Source organism: Manis pentadactyla, chromosome 9, assembly GCF_030020395.1.
Source record: "Manis pentadactyla isolate mManPen7 chromosome 9, mManPen7.hap1, whole genome shotgun sequence".
Taxonomy (NCBI): Eukaryota; Metazoa; Chordata; class Mammalia; order Pholidota; family Manidae; genus Manis; species Manis pentadactyla.
This window is the reverse complement of record NC_080027.1, coordinates 47,286,690-47,294,120: the sequence shown is the minus strand read 5'-3', so window position 1 is coordinate 47,294,120 and position 7,431 is coordinate 47,286,690. Positions and strand designations below refer to the sequence as shown.

At 38.9% G+C, this 7,431-nt stretch overlaps 1 pseudogene; it reads right to left on the bottom strand.

The window, feature by feature from the left end:
• Positions 1 to 6,526: 6,526 nt before the first annotated feature.
• On the bottom strand, positions 6,527 to 7,431 carry LOC118914895 (olfactory receptor 2D3-like; annotated as a pseudogene).

Sequence of the window (7,431 nt, the reverse complement as noted above, 5' to 3'; positions counted from 1 at the left end):
GTGGAGACAGGCACAGGAGCCAGGAGGCGGGGAACAGCTCTTTCCTACCCCCAGTACTGCTCCCCTGTGACCCCTGACATTGCTTCAGGGGCTCAGCAGCTCCAGAATAGAGCTTCTGGACACTAGAGGACATCATATACAAACATGAAACGCCAAAGGAAACTTGTCCAGAGTAAAATTGATAATACAACTCCCGAGAAAGATTTAAGTGATATTGAACTCATGACTTTTCCTGAAAGGGAGTTCAAAATAAAAATAATCAACATCCTAATGGAGATAAGGAAAGACATGCAAGAACTCAGGAATGAATTCAGGTCAGAGATCCAATCGTTGAAGAGCACGATGGAGGGTATTAGAAGCAGGTTGGATACGGTGGAGGAGACAATAAATGAAATAGAAACTAGAGAAGAGGAATACAAAGAAGCTGAGGCACAGAGAGAAAAAAGGATCTCTAAAAATGAAAGAATATTGAGAGAACTGTGTGACCAATCCAGGCGGAACAATATTCGCATTATAGGGATACCAGAAGAAGAAGAGAGAGAAAAAGGGATAGAAAGTGTCTGAGGAGGTAGTTGCTGAAAACTTCCCCAATCTGGGGAAGGAGATAGTCTCTCATGCCATGGAGATCCACAGATTCCCCTACACAAGGGACCCAAGGAAGACAACACCAAGACACATAGTAATTAAAATGGGAAAGATCAAGGATAAGGACAGACTGTTAAAAGCAGCCAGAGGCAGAAATAAGATCACATACAAAGGAAAGCCCATCAGACTAACATCAGACTTCTCAGCAGAAACCTTACAGGCCAGAAGGGAGTGGCATGATGTATTTAATGCCATGAAGCAGAAGGGCCTGGAACCAAGATTACTTTATCCAGCGAGATTATCATTTAAACTTGGAGGGATTAAACAATTTCCAGATAAGCAAAAGCTGAGAGACTTTACCTCCCAAAAACCATCTCTGCAGCCTATTTTGGAGGGACTGCTATAGATGGAAGTGTTCCTAGGGTTGGATAGCTGTCACCAGAGGTAGTAAAATCATGGTAGGGAGGGTGGAGCAGCTGATTGTGAGGCAAATGCAAAATTAAATAGACTATCCCCAAATCCAATCAAGGGATAGAGAAAAAGTATAGTATCTGATACCTAATATATGAAGAATGAAGGAGGAGAAATAGAAAAGAACCTTTAGATTGTGTTTGTAACAGCATACTAAGTGAGTTAAGTTAGACACTGAAGATAGTAAGGAAAGTAACCTGGAACCTTTGGCAACCACGAATCTAAAGGCTGAAATGGCAATAACTACATAGCTATCGATAATCACCCTAAATGTAAATGGACTGAATGCACCCATCAAAAGACATAGAGTCACTGAATGGATAAAAAAGCAAGACCCATCTATATGCTACTTACAAGAGACTCACCTCAAACCCAAAGACATGCACAGACTAAGAGTAAAGGGATGGAAAAAGATATTTCATGCAAACAATAGGTAGAAAAAAGCAGGAGTTGCAATACTAATATCAGACAAAATAGACTTCAAAACAAAGAAAGTAACAAGAGATAAAGAAGGACATTACATAATGATAAAGGGCTCAGTCCAACAAGAGAATATAACCATTATAAATATATATGCACCCAACACAGGAGCACCAGCGTATGTGAAACAAATACTAACAAAACTAAAGGAGGAAATAGATAGCAATGCATTCATTTTAGGAGACTTCAACACAACACTCACTCCAAAGGACAGATCCACCAGACAGAAAATAAGTAAGGACACAGAGGCACTGAAAAACACGCTAGAACAGATGGAACTAATAGACATCTATAGTACCCTACACCCAAAAGCAACAGGATACACATTCTGCTCAAGTGCACATGGAACATTCTCCAGAATAGACCACATACTAGGCCACAAAAAGAGCCTCAATAAATTCCAAAAGATTGAAATCCTACCAACCAACTTTTCACACCACAAAGATATAAAACTAGAAATAAATTGTACAAAGAAAGCAAAAAGGCTCACAAACACATGGAGGCTTAACAACATGCTCCTAAATAATTAATGGATCAATGACCAAATTAAAATGGAGATCCAGCAATATATGGAAACAAACGACAATAACAACACAAAGCCCCAACTTCTGTGGGACACAGCAAAAGCAGTCTTAAGAGGAAAGTATATAGCAATCCAGGCATAATTAAAGAAGGAAGAACAATCCCAAATGAATGGTCTAATGTCACAATTATTGAAATTGGAAAAAGAAGAACAAGTCAGGCCTAAGGTCAGCAGATGGAGGGACATAATAAAGATCAGAGAAGAAATAAATAAAATTGAGAAGAATAAAACAATAGCAAAAATCAATGAAACCAAGAGCTGGTTCTTCGAGAAAATAAACAAAATAGATAAGCCTCTAACCAGACTTATTAAGAGAAAAAGAGAATCAACACACATCAATAGAACCAGAAACAAGAAAGGAAAAATCACAATGGACCCCACAGAAATACAAAGAATTATTAGAGACTACTATGAAAACCTATATGCTAAGAAGCTGGAAAACCTAGAAGAAATGGAGAACTTCCTAGAAAAATACAACCTTCCAAGACTGACCAAGGAAGAAACACAAAATCTAAACAAACCAATTACCAGCAACGAAATTGAAGCGGTAATCAAAAAACTACCCAAGAAAAAACCCCTGGGCCAGATGGATTTATCTCGGAATTTTATCAGACATACAGAGAAGATATAATACCCATTCTCCTTAAAGTTTTCCAAAAAATAGAAGAGGAGGGAATACTCCCAAACTCATTCTATGAAGCAAACATCACCCTAATACCAAAATCAGGCAAAGACCCCACCAAAAAAGAAAATTACAGACCAATATCCCTGACGAACGTAGATGCAAAAATACTCAATAAAATATTAGCAAACCCAATTCAAGAATATATCAAAAGGATCACACACCACGACCAAGTGGGATTCATCCCAGGGATGCAAGGATGGTACAACATTAGAAAATCCATCAATATCATCCACCACATCAACAAAAAGAAAGACAAAAACCACATGATCATCTCCATAGATGCTGAAAAAGCATTCGACAAAATTCAACATCCATTCATGATAAAAACTCTCAGCAAAATGGGTATAGAGGGCAAGTACCTCAACATATTAAAGGCCATATACGATAAACCCACAGCCAACATCATACTGAACAGCGAGAAGCTGAAAGCTTTTCCTCTGAGATCGGGAACAAGACAGGGATGTCCACTCTCTCCACTGTTACTTAACATAGTACTGGACGTCCTAGCCATGGCAATTAGACAAAACAAAGAAATACAAGGAATCCAGATTGGTAAAGAAGAAGTTAAACTGTCACTATTTGCAGATGACATGATATTGTACATAAAAAACCCTAAAGACTCCACTCCAAACTACTAGAACTGATACCAGAATACAGCAAAATTGCAGGATACAAAATTAACACACAGAAATCTGTCGCTTTCCTATACACTAACAATGAACTAATAGAAAGAGAAATCAGGAAAACAATTCCATTCACAATAGCACCAAAAAGAATAAAATATCTAGGAATAAACCTAACCAAGGAAGTGAAAGACCTATACCCTGAAAACTATAAGACACTCTTAGGAGAAGTTAAAGAGAACACTAACAAATGGAAACTCATCCCATGCTCTTGGCTAGGAAGAATTAATATCGTCAAAATGGCCATCCTGCCCAAAGCAATATACAGATTTGATGCAATCCCTATCAAATTACCAACAACACTCTTCAACGAACTGGAACAAATAGTTCAAAAATTCATATGGAGACACCAAAGACCCCGAATAGCCAAAGCAATCTTGAAAAAGAAGGATAAAGTGGCGGGGATCTCACTCCCCAACTTCAAGCTCTACTACAAAGCCATAGTAATCAAGACAATTTCGTACTGGCACAAGAACAGAGCCACAGACCAGTGGAACAGATTAGAGACTCCAGACATTAACCCAAACATATATGGTCAGTTAATATTCAATAAAGGAGTCATGGACATACAATGGGGAAATGACAGTCTCTTGAACAGATTGTGCTGGCAGAACTGGACAGCTATATGTAAGAGAATGAAACTGGATCACTGTCCAACCCCAGACACAAAAGTAAATTCAAAATGGATCAAAGACCTGAACGTAAGTCATGAAACCATAAAACTCTTAGAAAAAAACATAGGCAAAAATCTCTTGGATGTGGACATTAGCGACTTCTTCATGAATATATCTCCCCAGGTAAGGAAAACAAAAGCAAAAATGAGCAAGTGGGACTATATCAAGCTGAAAACCTTCTGTACAGCAAAGGACACCATCAATAGAACAAAAAGGTACCCTACAGTATGGGAGAATATTTTCATAAATGACAGATACGATAAAGGCTTGACATCCAAAATATGTAAAGAGCTCACGCTCCTCAACAAACAAAAAGCAAATAATTCAATTAAAAAATGGGTAGAGGAGCTGAATAGACAAGTTCTCCAAAGAAGAAATCAGATGGCCAACAGACACATGAAAAGATGCTCCACATCACTAGTTATCAGAGAAATGCAAATTAAAACCACAAGGAGATATCCCCTCACACCAATAAGGATGGCCCCCATCCAAAAGACAAACAACAACAAATGTTGGCAAGGTTGCGGAGAAAGGGTAACCCTCCTACACTGCTGGTGGGAATGTAAATTAGTTCAACCATTCTGGAAAGCAATATGGAGGTTCCTCAAAATGCTCAAAATAGACTTACCATTTGACCCAGGAATTCCACTTCTAGGAATTCACCCTAAAGATGCAGCACTCCAGTTTGAAAAAGACAGATGCACCCCTATGTTTATCGCAGCACTATTTAAAATAGCCAAGAAATTTAAGCAACCTAAGTGTCCATCAGTAGATGAATGGATAAAGAAATGTGGTACATGTGCACAATGGAATATTATTCAGCCATAAGAAGAAAACCAATTCTACCTTTTGCAACAACATGGATGGAGCTACAGGGTATTATGCTCAGTGAAATAAGCCAAGCGGAGAAAAACAAATACCAAATGATTTCACTCATCTGTGGAGTATAAGAACAAAAGAAAGACTGAAGGAACAAAACGGCAGCAGAATCACAGAACCCAAGAATGGACTAACAGTTACCAAAGGGAAAGAGACTGGGGAGAATGGGAGGGTAGGAAGGGATAAGGTTGGGAAGGAAGAAAGGGGGTATTATGATTAGCATGTATAATGTGGGGGGTGGGGGAAAGGGGAGGGCTTTGCAACACAGAGAAGACAAGTAGTGATTCTACAACATCTTACTGTACTGATGGACAGTGACTGTAATGGGGTTTGTTAGGGAGTCTTGGGGTAGGGGAGAGCCTAGTAAACATAAATAAAAATATATTTAAAAAAAAACTCATGAAGTGAAAGTAGAACTCCTTATTTGAATTGCTCCCAGCCAAACATAAAGTGCTCCCATACTCTTCCCACTTCCTGAGAGGAGTGATTGGCCATGGTCAGTGGCACTCTTCTTTTTTTTAATTAAAAAAAATTTAATGTTTTTAGTGTTTTTTGTATTGAGGTACATGCAATAAAAAGCACATTTTAGCATACAGCTTGATGACTTTTGACATATGTATACATGCATGTAATCATCAGCAAGATCAAGATATCAAACAGTCACTAATTTTTCCCCCTTCACCCATTTCACCCAACCCCCAGTGCCCTCTCCTATGGCAAACACCAGTCTGTTCTCTGTGCCTTTGAGTCATTTGTGTTTTGTTTCTGTTACTTTGTTTTGCTTTGCAGATTCTATTATTAAATGAAATGATATTTGTCTTTCTCTGACTTACTTCACTTAGTATATCTTTTAGTTCCATTCACGTTGTCACAAAAGGCTATATTTCACTCTTTTTTATGGATGAGTAATATTCCGTATGTATATTGCTTTTTAACATCTATTCATATATTGATGGACATTTGGATTGTTTCCATATATTGGCTATTATAATTAATACTGTAGTAAACATAGGAGTATATGTATTTTTTCTAACTAATAATTTTGTTTTCTTTGGATAGATTCTGAGAAGGGGAAATGCTGGGTTGTATGGCAGTTCTATTTTCAGTTTCTGTGAACCCTCCAAACTGCTTTACCTAGTGGAGCAGCACTCTTCTTTATATGACAAGAATGCTTGCAAACAGCTCCATGCAGATGGGGTGGGACAAGTCAAGGGTTATACATATATATATAACTCTGGAATATGAAGCAGGTGTGTGTATGATGTATCAAAGACGTTTGTTGGACTGTGTCATTCCACACCTTATTGTCTAGGACAAGAGCACCCCTCCTTTGTGGTTGGATTGATAATAGCAGTGTTTGGGGACTCTAAAGAAAAGAGAAAGAGTTCCAATATCCAAATTTCAGGGTGAAAATAATTTTAGTTTTATAGAAAATTGTAGAGCCTGGCATATGAACATTAGGTAGGATTCCAGGATCTGTGGATAACTAAATGATGTTGGAATGAGATAACTCTGGGAAATAGTTGTGGAGTGTAGCATCAAAAGGCAGTGTCCCTGGGTGAAAGTGAATTGGTATGGCAGAGATAACTTTATCCCCTTTATTTTCTTGGAATGTGGCCACATGTAGGCAAATCTAGTTGATCCGTAGGTTAAGAAAACAACAAGATGGGGACCACAGAAAAGACCTTGAGCCTCCCCTCCCTCAACTGCAGCCACACCACAGTAGAGATAATATTCCAGTAGGAGGAAAAAAATGAGGCAGACAGGACCAAGGAGGATTACCATAGCCATTACAAAGATGGCCATCTCTGTGCTATATGTATCTGCTGAAACCAGCTTCAGGAGAGCAGTAGGGTCACATAAACAATGATTAATTACATTCTGCCCATGGTATGGGAGACATCAAGTAAATTAGGTGTCTACCAGAGACACAAATGTGCCACAGGTCCAGGACCCTAGGACCAACTGGACACAAAACCTCTGGGTCATGAGAGTGGAGCAGTGCAGAGGCTTGCAGACAGCCACAGTGGTCACAGGACATCACCGCTAGAAGTGAACTTTACAGACAGCTGATGGTCAGGAATAAAGCCATCTAGATTGAGCATCTGGTAAAGGAAATGGTCTTTCTTGTTATCAGCAAATGGAATAGCATCTGGGAGATGATCGCGGCAGATAAACAGAGATCAGTAAATGACACATTTTTAAGGAAAAAGTACATTGGTGTATGAAATCGAGAGTCAGTGTGAGTGAGCATTACGATGAGGAGATTCCCAAACACATTCAGCAGGTAGATGATGAGAAATACCACAGAGAGCAAGATCTGGGTGTGTGATTTGACAAAAGGCCCAGCAAGATGAATTCAGTCAGATAGGCCTGGTTTTCTCTGCCCAT